Source organism: Nannospalax galili, unplaced genomic scaffold (assembly GCF_000622305.1).
Source record: "Nannospalax galili isolate Female #2095 unplaced genomic scaffold, S.galili_v1.0 scaffold1845, whole genome shotgun sequence".
NCBI classification, from domain to species: domain Eukaryota; kingdom Metazoa; phylum Chordata; class Mammalia; order Rodentia; family Spalacidae; genus Nannospalax; species Nannospalax galili.
The window spans coordinates 193616-213376 of record NW_008353595.1 but is presented as its reverse complement, the minus strand read 5'-3'; the positions used below and the strand labels follow the sequence as shown (position 1 = coordinate 213376).

Here is a 19761-nt window from a genome sequence, read left to right as displayed (position 1 = left end):
TCCGGATGCTCAGCCCAGACACCCCCCTGCACATCCGAGTCTGGCTAGCTAGGTGCCCTCAGAGGCCCTCGACCCAGCTCCCGCCCCCGCGGGTCTTCCCCTGGGGCCTGGAGCACTCCAGTTCCAGCCGGCTCCTTCTCTCCGCCCTCGGTCTCTGCCATAACCACCACAGGGGCCGGCCTCGGGGTAAAGGCCAGGCTCCGGTCGGGGTTCACCTCGGGCACGGGGCCTGGGGGGGATCCCCACCGCGCGCAGGAGTGAGGACCCGTTTCTAGGGTGACCGGGGACCCTGGAGAGCAGGTGCCCGGGCGGGAAGGCCAAGCTGCCCCGGGACGCGGCTCCACGAGGAAGTGCGGGCGCCAGGCTGCCCAGGTGAGGCTGCCCCCGGGTCTGGGTGGCGGCCGGCGGCCCCCAGCGCTGTCCCCGCGCAGTCCCCGGGGCGCGGCCGCCGCAGCAGGTGGGGGTCGGGCGGGGCGGGGCTGTGGGCGGAGCCGCAGCGGCGGTGGCAGCGGAGCGGGCGGGGGCCGGGCCGCGCCGGAGCCGCGAGCCGGACTGTCGGGGCGCGAGCGGGAGCTTGTCCGCTGGGGCTGGAACAGGGGCCGAGAGCGCCCTCGCCGCCGCAGACAAAGGGCTGCCGCGCTCTGTCCACCTCGGTGAGTGGCTCCTGTCCGCCCGCTTTCTTCTCCGGCTGCCGGCGCCTCCCGGAGTTCCTTGGGCTCCGGGGAAGCTGGGAGCAGCGAGGACCGTACTTCCCCCGCTCGCTCTGCACCCCAGCTTCACCGAAACGACCCGCCAAGGCGAAGCTGACACCTAACTCGCCACTTTGCGCGCGGCCGGCGGTCTCCCGCGGGACCCACCCCGGCCGCCCTCGGTGACCTCTTCCTCCGCGGACCGCGCGCGGGTGCTGTCCCTGGGTCCCCAGTTTGGGTGCCAAGGTTGCCCTGGGCTCCCCTGTGGGTGTGCATGAGGAAGGGGACACCGCGGATGGGCTCCACTAGGGCCCCCACCCCTTGGGGACAGTCCCGTGCGTTGGGGTCGCCGAGGGGCGGTTCACGAGTTCTGTCTGGGATCGTGGTCGTGGGGGTCTGGCTCAGCCCCCTGTTAGCCTCTCCTCCAGCTTCTTTCCCTGTTCAAGGGTTAATGTAGCATCCTGACCCTGCCCCACCCGACAGGGGTGCCCACTCTGCGGCTCTGTGGCCCGGGGAGGGAGGGAACCCCGCCGCTTCCCCTGGCTGGGCGACGCGGAGCTGGCAATTGCTGGCGAGAGCCGGCAGTGCGGCCAGCGGCTGGGCTGACATCACAGCTCGTCCCGCCCGGCTCACCCGGCCTCTTGCCGGGCTGATCTTCACCAGAAAAGCATTCGGAAATCCAGCAGGCTTTTGCTTTTGTTCTGCACGCTACTCTTTGGAATCCTAGGAGAAGCCTGGGTGGGTGGATACCCGAGAGGCGGCTGTGGTGGGAGTTCCAGGTGCAGCTCTGAAGTGACAATTGCTGGAGGAGGCGGTTTCCCACCCCTGAGCTGGGGAGTGGATTCCTATTGCTCATCAATACCCCAAGCCTGAGCCAGGGTTGAGGGAGTCCGGGATGTGCACGGTGCTGGCTCTGTCACGAGCCTCTCCAGCACTCTCGTAAGCGCTACCCGGGACGGGCATTTCCATTCATGGATCTGTGCCTGGGATTTGATTAACGTCATCTCTGCCAGGTTCTCCAAGAACGAGTGTGGGCTACTATATGATTCATAGCTGTACCAGCTTAATTTAAAAGATATTGAGCACTCACTACGTGCAAATCTGATGTACCACGACCGTTTAGCAGTTACTTGCAGAGTACTTACCGTGCTTAAGGAAGCTGTGCTTTGACTCTCTTGGTGTAATGGTTGTTTACTGAGCTCCTGATACACGCTAAGGTCATTTTTGGCCGAAGGGCTGCCCAGTGTTCTTGGAAGAGGGAAGAAGAGAGGGAGACTATATCGTCTTCTGACCTTTGGGTCTTCAACTTCTTGAGTAAGCTACATTTTAACTTTACAGACTACTTCTGGTGTGGTGTAATGGGAAGAGCTAGCTGATCTTCTACACTTGAGGGTAACTTTTTATGCTTGAAAGCTTGAGGGTTGGCCAGACAGGAGCAAAGCAGAATAATGAAAAGAGTGAAGAACTTTTCTAAATATAACAGGATCAAAGTTTAACATGGCAAAACTATAGTGCTCAAAATGATGGAGGTTCTCTGTTGAGGGAGGAAAGACAGACAAAGGGACAACCAACTCAGAAAGCAATGGACTGATATGAAGGGGAGAAAGATCAGCCGACTGGACCTTCAGCCCTCCAGCTCTACATTGGCACCAGGAGCATTGGGGTGAGTGTCTTTATAATTACATCCTTGGAAACCAGGGGGTGGTAGCACATGCCCTCATTTTGAGTACTCAGGAGGCAGAGGGTGGCTCTCTGTGAGGCTGAGGCTAGCCTGGTCTACTTATCTAGTTCCAGACCAGCTGGGGCTAAACAGGGAGACCCTGTCTCAAAACAAACTAAAATGAAATTCCATACTTGAATGTGTCTGGGGACCTAGGGGCCATATCAAACATCTGAGAGACCTGTTAAGAGATTTGATGAATTACCCCAGGATCTAGATTCAGATTGGCCAGAGTATTATAGATCCTCAGGATAGTGACAAATATTTGAGCACTACCGTGTTATGTCAGCTGCTATCAGGGAAATGTAATCCAAGATTTACAGTCTTTGCCCTAAAGGGCCTAACAGAGTTCATGAGATTAACTTAAGTAATGTCATCTTGGCAACAAAATGAAAAGCCAGGAGCATGTCACACACAAAGAATTGTGACCTCATAGAATTGGGGCTTTTCTTTTATCAGTTGTTGAGAATCTCCATGTGTGCTGTGTGTTTATCTTTGACACTGACTTAACAGCAGTTTCTTGTAACTTCTTTTTCCCAGCTTCTTGATACAATGAGCTTTTTCTTTCAAAAATTATTTCTGATCCCTATTTTAAATTCTTTTTAAATTGCATTATGATTTTTGTTATGAACTTGAACGCCCCCCTCAGGTTTTTTCCTGGAAGTAGGCACATTATGCAAGCTGCATAGAAAACATGGTAAGCACTAGATAAATGTTCTTGGAGGCTCTGTACTTGCTAATGAAGAAAGGGAAGAAAGACCCAAGGAGACCAACAGCAAGAATCTATAGAGAAAACACAAGCTGGCACTGTAAGACGAAGCAGGATTCCGGTTGAGGACAATGGTGTTTAGAGCCTTTAGAATCTGATAGGTCTTCATCTGCAGTGCTTTCTACTCATTCAACAGAAATGTTTCCTGGGTGGTTTACTGAGTGTCACAGTCTGTGCTAGGTGTCCAGTGGGGGTTCTACCCAGCATTCTAAGGTTCCCAGAGATGCTCCAGCTCCAAGACTCTTGACTCTTGCCCCAGCATTGGAATACCCTGCACTCCACTGTTCTTTCAAACATTCCTGGAGTGTTTTCACCTGAGCTGAACTTGACTATAATCTTCTAGGCCAAGAATGTGACTTCTTTTCTCTTGGCATCAGTCCCTCCCCCCAGGCTACTGCAGATTCTGTAGAGTGGGTGACACTTCCCTGTTTCCTGCTGCCCACTTCCTTACCTTTTCGCTCCCTCCTCAGGTCCTGCTGCTGTGCTCTTCACCATTTTCAGTGGTTCCAGGCTTTTGGCTACATGAACACTGGTCCCAGGGGAAAACCAATTTGCCACCCAGCACTTTCTCTGCATATGAATGTAGATCACTGGTCTCTTTGTTTTTAAAGTCTTATTGTTTGAAAAGCTGCATCTATGGTGAAGGGATGTCATCAGGTACAGACAAGCAGGTGTTGGAAGTAAGTGGGGAGGCAAGGTCCCTTTTCTGGCACTCCTGAAATGATGCCATACTGGCCAGCGTCCTTACAGACCCATGATCCATCAAAGTCTGGAGACTTTGTTCTTTTTTTACTGCAGGGTCTCTGATATATAACCTAGTCTGACTGATCGTGAACTTGAATTCTTCCTGCCTGAGCTTCCTGAGTGCTGGGATTACAGACATGCACCACTATATGCCTCTCTCTCTCTCTCTCTCTCTCTCTCTCTCTCTCTCTCTCTCTCTCATATAATTTCCATTTATTCCCTCTTGGAGGTTTCATTACTTTTTATCATGGGGTGGTTAGTTGATATCAGACAGTAGCTGTTTGTGTAGTTGATATCAGACAGTAGCTGTTTGTGAGCTACCTGTCAACCTGGCCTTTACATACTCTCTTCCAAGGTCTATAGATTTGTTGTTTTGCAGCGGGAAATATGCTCCTTTCTCCATACATGCCCACTACTTGAAGGCAGAAATTCATAACCTGGCACTCTGATGCTGTGGTTCCTTGTTATGGGAATAGGAAAGGCTATCCTCATGTCATTATAACATCCCTGGCTTCTACCCATCCAATGCTAATAGCACTCTATAGACACCCTCCAAATTGTGATAGCAAAAATTATCTCTAGATATTGACAAATGACCCCTGTAAGAAAAATCATCCCTGTCGGAGGACCACTGTTTTAAGAGGTATTGGATATTATGTGTCATGTTGTAACATAACTATTTCTGGGAGAGGCTTTATTTAGTGTAACCTGGTTCTTTTCAGTAGAGGTGAGTTAATACTTGTATGATAAACTTTGTACAACTTTCCATATAAATAATTCCAGATCATAATAAATATTCTCTGTCAGACTACATATTCTAATGTAGTCATCATATTATTAATTCATCTTTTGAGGCAAGTCTTCCCCTGTTACAGTCTTCCCCTAGCATATAGCCAACTTATCTACCAGAAGTGTGGGTAACAGAACCATCATTGGCAGTGACTAGAGCCCAGGGGGCATCCGAACCTGCAGTTTAGGCAGTGGCTGGTGGGCACCAACAGGGCAGGGAAGTGGTAGGGGAAGTTAGCTTCTGTGGGGATTTGCTTACGTAATTTGGGGGTGTCCTATTTAAGAAAAAAGCATAACGACCAGGCCTTGGATCCGTCCTCTAATGACCAAGTAAGGGGCTATGAATCTAAACTTCAGTTGGCTTCAAGGTAAAGGTGTCTCTGGGAAAGAGGTTGAGAAATGATTCAAGTATATTAGAATTAGACACTAGAAACTTTCTTCTGCCTACAACCTGCAGAGCTTCAAGAAGCTTCTGGTTTTGACTTAAATCAAGAACATCAATCAAACTTAGAATTGTTAACTATAGAGTCACCTGTTCTGCTAATATCTGTCCTCAAAATTAAAACTTGCATATCTTCAGCATTTGCTGAAGCATCAGCATCAGCACCAACAGCATCTTTGAAGGATGGAATGAGGGTGCAAGTTCAAGTTCAGCAGAGTTCAAGTTGTAGTGGTAGATAGAAATCACTTGTTGCTCCTTGTAAGTAAGGGTGAGCAGCACCCAACTTACTGCTTCAGAAAGTGAATGAAGCATGTCCTAAGGTCATAGAGAGGAAATGGAAAAGTTTATAGTAAAAGTTCATTGATTTAGACTTCTCTTGCAACACCCGCTCTCAGAGTGAGACTTTTCCTTGCATTAAAATGAGATAAATGGGAAATATCTGTCCTCTTTTGGGGAGGCATAAACAATTTAAGCACTTAAAATAATAGAACATTAAAACTTTATTTCAGTCTTTTAATTAATTCATTAATTAATCATTTGCCTTAGTTTAGGGCAACCTAGCTTTTTATATAAATGCACCTGGCTCTGGATGAGGTTAATCTGTTAATGTATCATTGCCTAGATTAATTAAAAGCAAAACTGCTCTCTACATGAAGTTTTGCTATAGCAGGCATTTAAAAAGTGATCATCTTCCTTTTCTATTTAAATTGGCTTGGTTTTTATCAACATTTCCAAGAGACTGTTCATGTTCATAGAAAGGAGATCTGAAAGAGATTCAAGGGGTCCCTGACCAGCCCTCCTTACCCATTGTTTAAGTGGGAAAACTCAGGTTGAGCAGTTAGAGGTCTTACCAAGGTCACACAGAGCTCAGTGAGGAGGCTGGAGCCAGCAGCCAGGAGTCTTCCCCATCCTCCAGGAACTCAGTGTCTTCCTGGTTGCCAGAGTTTGTTGGTGGAAGGGGACCAGGCAGGAAAAGGGTTTAATTATTCGCCTCATTTCCAGGACATCTCATCCTGGGAGAACAACTCATAGATTCAAACTAATTACATTGGTGTCAGAGGTATGTGTACACACTCATAGTACTGAAAAGAACCACAGGACAATTCAAAGAGCTGGGTTGATGGAATGGAATTATTTTATAAAATTTCCTTTAGTGTTCTTTTATATCATCTTTATAGTAAATAAAAGAATGAGAATGCTTGTTTTCCTATTTGGGAAAGTAACACATTTATCCTTGGAAGTATCAAGAAGAGTAAACAAATCTTGTGATACTTTGACCCCCCACTCATATTTTGCTGTTTATTTTTAATGATTTCCTTTAAAATGATTTCATTTTAAAATGCAGTTGAATAATTGAGACCATACTGTACATATAATTTTAATCCCCTTTTAGTTAATATTAGAACAAACACAATCTATGATACAAACTCTTTGTAAACTAATTTTAAAAATAATTCTATCTTATTTTAGAGACTTATTTTTGTTTTCAGTTATGTTTATATGTGTGTGTGCATGGGTATGTGCACAGGTATGGGTGACCTCAGAGCTCAGAGGCATTGGATCACCTTGTAGCTAGAATTGCAGGTGAGCTGCCTGATGTGGGTGTTGGGAACTGAATCAGGGTCTTCTGCAAGAGCAATATGTACTCATAAACACTGCACTGTCTCTCCAACCCTGTAAACATAATTTTTAATGGATGCGTAATTTAATGTTTGCAAGCGCCTTAATTTAACACAACACTTTGCTATTAGTAGACATTAAGCTTGCTCCCAAGTTCTTCCTACTCTGTCACTGTGTAAGCAACTTTATGTCTGTATTTTTCTACAACTTGGATTGTTTTTTTGGTAACAGATTCCCAAAAAGCAAAATTGTTTAGCCAAGGATGTGTGCCTATTGTATTAAATGGGTTTATAAAAGTGGCATGCCGGTTTTTACACTATGTTGATAGCATGCTGTTAGTGATGGAATGTCACCACATTATTGAGAGTACACAGTACTTAATGTTTTTGTAATTAGCTGATTAAAGAGATACTTTTGTTGCTTTCATTTGCATTCTAGTTACCAAAATAGCTAAACATTTTTCTTTTCTTTCCTTTTTTTGGTCTTTTTGAGACAGGGTCTCCCTGTAGCCCCAGCTGGCCTGGAACTCAACTATGTAGACCAGGCTGGCCTTGAACTCACAGAGATCTGCCTGCCTCTGCCTCCCAAGTGCTGGGACTATAGGTGTGTGCCACCACACCCAGCAACATTTTTATTTTCTCTAGAATTATTTCCCATTTGTATTTTCTTTTGAGAATTACATATTTTTATATCTGGGTTTAGAGATTTAAAAAAAATCAACTGTATATAAAACTATTTTTTCAAAAGGGAAAACCTTTGTTTTGTGTGCCTCTGATTTCAAAGGCAAAATGGGAATTTTATGGAAAATTCCATCCAATTAAAATGTCCCATGATGCCAGCTTCTCAAATGCCATGTTTAGGGTAATCTGTTTTTATTCATAGTAGTGAAGCTGCTTGTGAATTGCTGAAGCAAGTTTAAATGGAGAGGGAAAGGGGGAGGGGGGAGAGGAAGGGGGAGAGGAAGGGGAGGGGAAGAGGGCAAGGGATCAGCAGAGAATGACCCAGTCCTTGTGGAAGCTAACGTTCCTTGAACCTTTGCTAAGTTTCACAGGTGTTAATTGTCCATCCCTAGGACAGCCTGCCAAGTGGGTCTGCCGCTCATCCTATTTGCATACAAGGAAAGGGATATACAGAAAGATAAATAACCAGACTCATACACTTTCCATTACAGCCAGTTGCTGCTGTGTCTTCGCCTCTGTGATCTGCCTTGGTTGTGCAGGTGGACTGGGAGTAAGGTTGAGGAATATTAGCAGCTTCCTCTGAACTTGGCTGTCTATTTATGGAAAAATTTGTAGTATAAGATCATTTGCAATCTTAAATTTACTCATTGTATCTTCTTTCTCTTTTTTACCCCATTTGGTATTTTTCATCTTTTTGTTTTAAAGTCTCTTCAGGCTGTGTTCTGAATAGTTTCTTCTAATCTGTCTTCCAAGTGACAGTGTGTTTCTTCAGTTGTATCTAATCTGTGGTTAAATACATCTGTTCGATTGCTTTCTCAATCTTAATAGCTGAATTTCCATTGTAGAATTCTAGTTCTTTTTCAGCTGTGTAATCTTACTTTATGTAATTTCTAGTTCCTGGTAACTTTTTTTTGGGAGACAGTGTCTTACCACAAGCCCAGGCTGGCCTCAAACTTGGCAGTGATCCTCCCACCTGTACCTCCCAAGTGCTAGGACTACAGGTGTGCATACCATGCCTGGCTCCTGAATTGAGTCCAGCTTTTATATCTGTGAGTATGCCAAGCATGGATGTTGTACATTTTACATCTGGGAACTTTTCCTTTGGCAGAACCTAAACACCTGCTGTTCCTGTTTGTTGATTGTTCTGATTCTTCTGCTGGTTCATATTTATGTTGTTATGTTTCCTTGTTTGTTTCTTATCTTTGAATGTAAGCTGAATCTTACTTTGAAAAAAACGTCGGTATAGCTGAGTGTCATGACACAGGATCTGTAATCCCAGCAATTGGGAGGTTGAGGCAGGAGGATCATGAGGCAACCAGCCTGGGCTACATAGTAAGACCCTGACTCAAAAAAAAAAATTATGTAGATATAACTACCTAACTACCACATTTTATTATTTTAGATTAAATATTTTCACATTTTAATCCCTGAAATCGAGATATTTTCTACAATTAATGAACTCTTAAGTTTATAGTTGGTAGCATTTTTATTTTTCTCTGCTACATAAAATGGTAATGCATCATATAATTAGTGATATTTAACATTTGATGGCATGATAATTTGAGACTTTGATTGCTGCTAATAAAGATGACAAGCATTCAAAAAGAGTTTAATTGGTCTGTGCCAGCCTTCTGAGGGCCCAGCAAGATGGTCTGTTTGGAAGCTTGAGACTTTCTAGGCCATCCAGATGACAGGAAGCCAGACTCGTTTATTTCTTTGGACTCCCACTCCAAATATAAAGTGAAGGCTCTGCCTTCTTGATCTCATGGGGCTGTCAATGTGCTGCTCAGCTTTGAATTCCTCTTTGTGATTGGCAAGCAACCTCACCACCCATGGGTCACAGTGGCCTTAATACACAGTCCTCTGTGCCTAGTCTCCTTTCCCACTATGTCTTGAACCTACAGTCCTTCCCCAGCTTGTTAGTTAGTGCTTTTAGGAAGTTTTGCTTTTTTTAAATTTCACCCATATTTCTTTAAAAATTTTTTTTTACATTTATTTATTTGTTTGTGTGTGTGTGTGTGTGTGTGTGTGTGCATGCGTGTGTGTGTACACCTGTGTGTGGTGGTCACGACAACTTGCGGGAGTTGGTTTTTTCCTTCTACTATGTGTGCTCCAAGGATTGAACTTAGTTTTTCAGGCTTGGTGGCAAACACCTTTACCCACTGAGCTATCTTGTTGCCACCACCCTCGGTATCTCTTATGCTCACTGGGAACATTGGTTTGTTACCACCAGCAAGAGGTGGAAACAATTCTAATTCATCTTAGAGACTGGCCAGAAAGAAGATCAATCACTAGCTCTCTTTTCCTGCCTCTAATTTTCCACCTGCTCCTAACAGACCATTGAGTGGCAGCTGGACATATAGAGGTTGGGATGAATGGATTTCCACAAATTGGACACAGGTAGATGAGATTAATTGTTCAGGCTTTTCCCAATAAGAAGGTGACCCACCAGAGAGAGACATCAGAGGAGTGCTATCTGGGACCCCATTCCTCCTTCTTGTATGTATTGTTAGGGAAATGCTTGGGGGGGATATATTCTGACCCAGCACCTGTTAAGTAAAGAGAATAAACTTTGTTAGCTCAAGGAAGCTTTTTCATTCACCACTGAACTTTTCCATGTGGAAAACAATTCCTCATGCATGGCAAAAGCTTCTTCTTGTGGGGACTGAACATTCATGTCCTCAGAACTAAGTGTATTGCTTACATGTATTTAAGTGTACCTGTGTTGTACAATGCCCCCGGATGTCAGAAGAGGACATCGTATTCCCTGGAATTGGAGTTATGGACAGTTGCTAACCACCATGTGTGTGCTGGGAACTGATCGGTCCTCTGCAAGAACAGTAAGTGCTCTTAACATCTGAGAAATCTCTCCAGCCCTCAAATGATTCTCCTTGATGCTAAATTCTTAAGAGAAGCTTCAGGATGTTTTCTCATGCACCCAACTACATTTCAACTCATCAACAGCCAGATGTATTTTTCCCTACCCTGTTCCAACCTCATAGATGTTTCTTCACCAGCATTCATGAAATCAGAGAAATTTACTTTGAGAAAAGTATTGGTAGGGCAAAGAGACAAAGTAGTACAAGGTCCTCATCGCCTTACCAAAACCTCTGTTGACTTTTTAGGCAGAGAGGGTAAGCTCCATTTTTGAGCCTCTTCCTTCTGGAACTTTAGACCTGGTGTATTCTCTTGTTTCTATTGTTATCCTGTTCAGGAGCCTCAAATCTCCACTTAGTTCAGATCTGTATGTATCCTGGTTAGCATCAGTTGTCAACTTGACATACCTGGAAAATGGGAACCTCAAATTGAGGAATTTCCTCCGTCAGATTGGATTGAGGATGTGTCTTTGAGGCATTCTCTATTTGCTAATTGATGTAGGAGGGCCCAGCCAATTGTGGGAAGTGCCACCCCTGGGCAGGTGGTCCTGGGTTGTATAAGAAAGCAGGCTAAGCACAGGTCAGAGGAAGCAAAACAGGAGGCAGCAGTTGTCTGCTCCTCCATGGTTTCTTCTTTAGTTTCCTCCTCAAAGTTCCTGCCTTGAGTTCCTGCCCTGACTTCCTTCAGTGATGGACTGTCCCTTGGAAGAATAAGTTGGACATGGTGTTTTTCACAGCAGCAAAAAGCTAACTAGAACAGTAGCCATAGAATAAAGAGGAGGATGTGGGCGGCAGGGTTCTACTCTTCTGGGAGGGCCTATCTGTGGTAGAAGGTGTCCCCACTAACTTTTATTTTAAATTATTGTTTTTTAATTTTTATTTTGTGTATATGAATGCTTTGCCTGCATGTATGTAAGTGCACTATGTGCATGCAATGCCCATGGAGGCCAGAAGAGGGAATTGGATCCCATGGAATTAGAATTCCAGATGGTTGTTAGCCTCTATATATGCATGCTAGGAACTGAACCTGGGTCCTCTGCAAGAACATCCAGTGCTGGTAACTGCCAAGCTACCTCTCCAGACTCTCCACTAAGGTTTTGAAGATCATCCCATATGACAGATTCTTTTGCATATTCCCAATGTTTTATCCAGCTGATTTTTAGTTTAATTTTATAATATTCTACACATAGGAAACTGTAGTTAACAGCCCATCATATTTCTAGAAACAGAAACCCACCAATTAGGTTTTAATAACTGTTCATGAGACAGCTCTGTCACTTCACTCACATGCAGCTCTAGTTTGTGACTGATCCCATGGGAAGAAATGATAACCACTTAATTTTGAGGCAGCAAATTTTCTGTCCTCTGGGAAAGTATTTATTTTTGGAGGCAGAATCACTAGACAGTCCTAGCAACCCATAAGAATTGATGAGCCACATCCTCTATTTTACATAGGTACACAAATCATGTCTGTATATATGGCATGAAGGCAGACACAAAATACTCCTGTTTAGGGGGACAGAAGGCACATATAGGAGGGGGTGGGGAGAGAGAGAAGAGTAGGGAAGTATGGGGGGAGTGTCTGTGCTCAGCATGCAGTGTACACTTGTCTGAAAATGCCCTGTGTAACATAGTGCACAATGAACATATACAATGAAAAAAGTTGAAAAAGATAAAAATGGAAAATTTTTTTATGAACCCTGACTCTTCAGCTTGAAATGAAGTAAATTAATTCTTTCAGCATGATTTATTTTAAATGCAAGCTATAATTTCTTTTATTTACCAGTGATCTGGGCTCTTAAGCTGGTTCTTTTCCAAAGAGGTATAGTTATGAGATTCACCAGTGGAGGTTTTTTTTGTTTGTTTGTTTGTTTTTTGTGTTTTTTTTTTTTGTCAAATATTCCATTTATTTGGATTGGGGTTTTTCCCAGCCATTTTGAGACTATCTTCTTTGCTAATAAGAGATAATATGCTGCATTTTTTTCTTTTTAAAAAAATATTTTATTATTTTTTTAAGTATATGAATGTATTTTCTTCATGTGTATAAGTACACCTGTGTCATGCAGTGCCTACAGAGGTCAGAAGGAAGTGTTGAATTCCCTAGGAACTAGAGTTGCGAACAGTTGTTAGGTACTAGGAATCGAACCTGGGTCCTCTGGAAGAACAGCCAGTGCTCTTAACTGCTGAGCCATCTCTCCAGCCCTATGCTGCAATTTCAGTAGCATATGTGAAAGCCACGGGGAGCTCAGGCAGGACTAGTTGAGCAAACTCCTGTGCTTGTCAGATACCAAGCCTCCAGGGAGTGCTGGGGTTTTCCTGTGTGCCCATAACTTTTTAGAGGATTCAGAACTGTTAATACCTCTTTCAACAGAACAGAAGGGCCATAAGTTCAGAACCTAAAGTCATCTTATTTGTAAGACAAGAATAAGGAAGATGATTGTAGTAAATCACTTAGGAAGAGGAATTGAGAGATAGATTACAGTGGAATAGCCACAGTGGACCACTTTGTGCTTTCCAGGTTGGAGGAGAAAGAATGAAGATTTTCTTAGGAATTGTTATATATTTCCAATACCTTCAGTGTAGGACTCAGCACTTTAATGACCCATCTCTCTGCTCTGCAATAAAGCTCTTGAAAAGTGTGCCATCCAAATGGCAGAGAGAAAAATATTAAGGCTATAGATAAGGGGGAAGCTTTTTACATTGTGAATGTAAATAAGTCTGGGCATGTTGTACCTTGAATATTTCGCCATCTTTCTATAGTACCCTGTTTTCTTGAGCTGGAGATTAAAGGTGAAAGGAAAATAAAGGAGTCAGGACCTTAGTAATTTTGTTGGGTCTCTCAATGGAAGAAGAAATGCTCATGAATCAAACGTGAAAATGCTTTTAGTTTATTTAATGACATTAGTTAAAAGCTAAAGTGTTCTTTCATTCTTCAAAACTCACTCAGTGAATTTATAAAACCCTGAAAGTCGCTTTTCTTATGAGCAGCCTTTGAATGTGAACCTCAAATGCATGTATGGAACAGCTGGTAGTAACAGCTTTCTTTGACTTCTTTCTCCAATTTATCCAGAACCAGATGTCTGACCCAAGACCCCAGAATAAAAAAATCTGTCACTCTGTAACTGCTTTCTTTCCTGTCTTACTTAACACACAAACAATGCAGACTTCTGCTAAACACCTCTGAGTTCAGGGTTTGGCTTCCTTAATCACCAAGCTTCTTGTCTTCCCTTCTAACTTTCCAATTGGCAAGAAATAATAGTAGCATTATTATTTAATTATCACCACTAGAAGTAATGTCAGATTTCATTAATCTAAAACTGCATTGCCTGAAACTTAGATTATTTGAAATAAGATATTTCCTCTCTAGTAGTGGATATCTATTATAGAACTGTAAACCCGGGAGGCAGATCCAGAAACATGTATATATGTGCTACATATACATAGGCTTTTTCTAGAATACATTGTTAGTATGATAGTAAGACTGAGTTGAGGGAAAGGAATTTTTATTTTATATTTTAGACTTTTCTACATTTTATCTACTTACTTATTTTTGGCAATGCTGGAGATGGAACTAGGACCTCTTGTATGATAGATAAGTGATCTACCACTGAGATGAATCCCTAGCCTTCATGCTATTTAATTTTTAAATTAAGTTAATGGAAAAATTAGGACTTTTTAGAAGATAAGCAAGGTGAATGTAGATCATATCCTGAGTTTAACCTTTCTCATTGGAAATTGTGGTTTTTATAAATTAGTTTAAAATCTATAGGAATACACACTATAAGTCATGTATGTTTTCCATGGTTTGGTGTGAGTTATATGACACAGCACTTTATGAAACCTTGTGACTGTCTTCTCTGAGCTCCTAAGTGGCGCTATCCAGTATATTTGTCCAGCATTATGACTTCCCTTTTATAGGTTGGAAAACTTAGGCTTGGTGATGTGTGACTTTTCGCAGATGGTACAGTGATTACCTAGAAGTCCAGGAATAGGAACCAAGTTTGAGTCTGGGTTCAATATCCTTTTATCCCCAATAGAAGCAACTTTGCTGTTTATTCTGGACATTCTTTTTTAAATACTCCAAGTTACCTCTCTGGTTTCTTGTCTTAGTGTCCATTTCATTCTGTGCTCAATCGTAGTTAGATATTGTAATTGGTCTTCTCATTAATTTTATCAGCATAAACTCTTCCTTCCTTTGTAGACTTACTGTGTCTGGTAAGTTATGTGCAGGAATTATTTACTGTATCTTTGTTCCATGGAATTGAATACCCAATGTATCCAATTGTCCATTTCTAAGAAAACCAATGTCATTGTCCACAAGAAAATTAAATGATGTTTAACTAGAAGAAAACTCTCGGAAAGTATTAATTGTCTTGTTTCATAAATGAGGAACCTGGAGATCACATAACTTGTTCAAGACTCCACAGGAAGTAGAAGTGTGGTATACAGAATCCAGTTCTCCTGGTATCCAGCCCAGCTCCTTTTCTGCTGTAACAGCCATGGAGAACAATTATCATAGTCTTCAGGGTTTAGATGAATGGTCAGTGCTGGCAAGAAATTGGTCACATATATGAAAACTCCAACCAGGAAGAGGAAATCTCAAAAAAGATGAGGCTGTATTAAGTTTATTTTTCCAAGAATTTTTATTATTTGTTTTTTTTTTTTTTTTGAGAGTCTCACTCTGTAGCCTGGACTAATTTGGGACTCACTATGTAGCCCAGGCTGCTGTTGAACCCACAGTGACCCTCTTATCTCAGTCTTCCAGGTGCTAGTATTGTAGATGTGACCCATCACACCTGGCTCTAAAATTTATATATGTATTTGTATATACATATATACATATATGTACTGTACATATATTAAAATGTATACAAAATATATTTAAATATATGTTAATCATATTCAACCCCCATTACCCTGTCTTATTCTCTCTTAACTCCTTCTGGACCCCTTTATCCACATCCTTCAATTACTTTCATTTATTTAATTTTTTTTGATTCATTTATTTTTATGTGTCTGAGTATTTTGCATGTATGTAAGTGCACCATGTGAGTGCAATGCCCACAAAGGCCAGAGGAGAACATTGGATCCTCTGGAAGTGGAATTATGGACACTTGTTAGCTGCCATGTAAGTGCCGAGAACTGAGCCCAGATCCTCTACAAGAGCAACCACTGCTCTTAACCGAGCCATCTCTCCAGCCCCTCATTGTTTTCTTGATCACCATTCTGACTGAGATGAGGTGGAATCTCAGAAAGGTTTTAATTTACATTTTCATGATGGCTAATGGTGTTGAACACTTCTAAAATGCTTACTGATCAGTTGTATTTATTCTTTTGAGAACTCTTTATTCAGGCCCATAGTCCATTTTTGAATTGGTTGCTTGTTTTCTTAATGTTTAGTTTCTTGAGTTATTTGTATATTCTAGATTATAATCTTCTGTCAGATGTATAGCTGGAAAAGATTTTCTCTTATTATCAGTCTGTCTCTTCATTGACAGTTTCCTTTGTGTAGAGAAGCTGTCTAACTGATAAAGTCCCATTTGTCAATTATTGGTCTTCTTCCTGAGTGATTGGATTCCTATTCAGAAAGTCCTTTCCTGTACCTGTATCTTGAAGTGTACACCATCCTTTTCCTCGAGCAGTTTCAGGTTTTACACCGAGGTGAAAGACGAGAATCTGGTTTCCTCCTTCAAGTAGATACCCAGTTTTCTTAGGCCCCATGTGTTAAAGATGCTGTCCCTTTTCCAATGTGTGTTTTGGCATCTTTGTCAAAAATCAGGTGACTATAGTTTCATGGATTTATACCTGAGTCATCTATTAAATTCCATTGATTAATATGTCTGTTTTTGTGCCAGTACCATGGCATTTTTATTAGTATGCTTCTGTATTATAACTTGAAATCAGGAATGGCAATATCTCCAAGCAGTATTCTTTTTTGTTCAGGATTGCTTTGGTTATCTGGGATCTTTTGTGCTTCCATATGAGTTTTAAGATTGCTTTTTCTATTTCTGAGAATAGCACTGGAATTTTGATTGGGATTGTATTTAATCTGTAGACTGCTTTTTGTAGGATAGCCATTTTCCACAAGATTAATTCTTCTAACCCATGAGCATGGGTTATCTTTCCATCTTCTAGTGTCTTCCTCAATTTCTTTCTTCGGTGTTTAAAGTTTTTATCACAGCGGTCTTTCACTTCCTTGGCTAGATTTATTCCAAGTCATTTTTTTGGAGGCTATTTTGATTGGGATCATTTACCTGATTTTGTCCTCAGTATGCTTGTTGTTGGTGTATGGGAAGATCACCGATTGTTGCATGTTAATTTTGTATCCTGCCATTTTGCTGAGTGTTCATGAGTTCTAAGAGTTTTCTGGTGGAGTTTTTAGAGTACCTTGTATGAAATAATATAATCTGTAAATAAGGACTCTTTGATCTCTTCCTTTCCTATTTGTGTCCTTTTTACTTGCTTCTCTTATTTCTCTAGCTAAGATTCCAGTACTGCATGAAGGAGAGGAAAAAGTCTACACCTTTGTCTTGTTTCTGATTTTAAAGAAAATTCTTTGATTTTTTTCCCGTTGAATGTTGGCTGTAAGTTTGTCGTATATAGACTGCATTATGTTGAGATATGTTCCTTCCATTCAGTTTCTTCAGGACTTTTATCATAAAGGGATGTTGGATTTTGTCAGAAGATTTTCTGCATCTATGGAAATAACCATGTGGCCTTGAGTCCTTTTATGTCATTTATAGTATTTATTGATTTATATTGCACCATCCTTGCATTTCTAGAATAAATCCAACTTGATCATAGTGATGGCTCCAGGTTTTAATAAGTGGCTTTGTAGTCATATCTCTTTTAAAAATATTTTTATTGAGTTTTGTACATTTCATATAATAGCTCTTAATCAAATTTAGATCCCCTCCCTGTCTGCACCCTCCCATTGCTCCCCTACAAATTTCATGCATTCTTCCATGTATGTTAGGTCCTATCTGGTAAAGCATTTGTACCCAGATGTCCCTCAATGCAAGTTCATCCGCTGGAATCTAGTCAGCCTATCTAGAGTCTCCCCCTTAAAGAAGATCTACTCTCCCTCACCCAGCAGTAATCAGTTGCCAATAGTTCTTCAGCTAGGGTTGAGGCCTGCTGCCCATTACCTCTTTTAAAAGGAAACTTGCCATATAAACACCAACATTTCCCAAGGAGATTTACTACAGGACTTCTTTATGTGGTAAGTGTCCCCACCAAATACTATTGCTTTAGTACTATCACTCTCATTTACTGGGTAAATCTAGGAGCATAGCATTAAAGTTGTGAACCAAGGAATAATGGTTCTGCCCTAGCTGTAGGCTTCTTAACATGTGAGCTGTTATGTGTTAAGTGAAATAAGTCATGCATACAAAGTCAAATACCACGTGTTCTTAGTCATGTGGAAGTTAAAATGTTGATCTCTTTGGAATAGAGAGTAGAACACAGTTACCAGAGAGTGTGTGGGGAAGGAAAGAGAACAGGAAGAGGTTGGTTAAATGATACAAAGTTACAGTTCCATAGAAGGAGTAAGTTCCTGTACTGTAGTACAGTAGATGACTATAGTTAACAATAATTTATTGAGTATTTCAGAATAGCTAGAGGAGAGAATTTTGATTACTACCCACATGAAATGACAAATGTTCAATGTCATCAATATGCTAATTGCTCTAATTTGATCATTACACACTGTATATATGCATCAAATCACCACTCTATCCCTCTCCTTCTAAAAGCAATATCATTTGAAAGGTATATTATGTGTATGTGTACATGTGTGCATATGTTTATGTGCATGTGTTATAAATTCATGCCCAGACTCTGGCCCCAGATACTCTCCTCAGTGTGTTCTGGGTGGATCTACATATCAGTATTATTAAAAAACCCACACTGGCTGCATATGGCAATTTAATCTAGGGAATTAAAAACAAATACTGATGCCTGGGTCCCACCCCAGCCGTTCAGGTGGTCTGGGAGCTGGTCTGGACATCAGGATGTCTTCAAAGCCCTAAAGGTAGTCTTACATGTAGGCAAGATTGCATCCTCCAGAAAGAGCAAGCTTACCTTGTGGGTAGTAGGTGCTCAAAGATGATTACATGTGGCCTGAAAGATCAAAGGGCTTATAACATATGTGAGTGCTAAGAAGTTATACATCCCTGGTTCTTCCCTTATTGCCACAGGGCTGGCTATGTTATACTGTGGTTTAGAGTTGGAGTAGGTAATGAAACCTAATAAATTCAGCTCACAGCCATAGCCTTCATTGTAGTCATTAGCTGAACTGTGAGCCAAAACCCACAGCCAAGATCTTCCTAATTGCTGTTCCATTGTCTCTGCTGTGATGGGTGTGTCTCATCTGCTTATCACAGTTCTGATGTGTTGAACATTGTTCTTTGAGACAAATGGCCAGAAACTGGCATCTGTGAAATAGAGGTGTACCAGAGCAGGCGTTAGCCTCAGGTGAACTCTGCCCAGGCCAGCAAGCGTCCGCCCAGGGCCTCCCCCATTCTCAGGGCTTAGAGCTCTCTAGAGTCTAGTATCTGTGTTGCCTGGTTTCCTTTGCTCCCTGGGTGATTCTTGTTTAATCCAGGAGGAAGGGAGGGGAAGTGTTTCCAAATATGGCCCCTGGGGAGATACAGGTGCTTTCTACAGAAGAGAGGTTCAGCTAGCCTGGAACAGGACCTCCTCATGAGTGCAATATAAGGTCATAACCTCTGAAGGCCCAAGCCCAAGGTGGTGACTCTCTAACCTGGACGTACATCAGAAACACCTGGAAGGCATGTTAAACTGCAATGTTGGGGGACCCCAGAGCTTCTGATTCAGCAGATATCAGGTGGGACCCAATAATGTGCATCTCTTACACCTTACCAAAAGATGCCAGCCAGGCATGTGGTCTTAGAGAAAGGATGTGCTGGCACTTGTATGCTTTAGGAAATAGTCAAAAGATTTACAAGAAAAAGAATTGGAAATGAACACTCAGTCATCAAGATACTGATTTTTTTAAAGTGTTATGAAATACCTACTACTTGCTAGGTGTTATACAAACCTTGCTGTTATAAGGAATATAACTATGTGAAGTAGCTAGTTTGGGGGGGCATGTGTGTGTGTGTGTGTGTGTGTGTGTGTGTGTGTGTGTGAATGATGGGCCAATAAAGAGATAGTCACAGTGATGTCCCTTAGTGCTGTATAGGGGGAACACCTGGGGCTTCCATGGAATTCACATGGGCAGAGGGAATGTGACTCAGAGGCGGCTTCTGGGAGCAGTTAATGCTGTCTATAATCTAGATGCTCAAGAATTTTCTTGGGGACACCTGGGCAGTGTCCCAGGGACAGCACAAGTGAAGATGAGAGAGAAGCACACGTGGATTAGGAGGGAGTATGGGGCTCATGTGAGAGGGCACCTAGTTTGGACAAGCA

At 42.2% G+C, this 19761-nt stretch overlaps 1 protein-coding gene across 5 annotated transcripts in view; it reads left to right on the top strand.

Moving 5' to 3' along the window:
• The first annotated feature begins 354 nt into the window (after nt 1-354).
• The window catches only part of Mapk4 (mitogen-activated protein kinase 4), a 164438-nt gene continuing 145031 nt past the window's right edge, over nt 355-19761 (top strand). Inside the window, exons 1-2 of one of the 5 annotated variants that reach the window (XM_029554846.1) lie at nt 550-653; nt 2245-2352. The gene's annotated coding sequence lies outside the window, so the exon portion shown is untranslated. Of the gene's footprint in view, nt 373-527; nt 654-1912; nt 2353-19761 lie in introns of those variants that run through there. The other 4 variants (XM_008850714.3, XM_008850712.2, XM_029554847.1 and 1 more) reach the window with 4 other exon arrangements.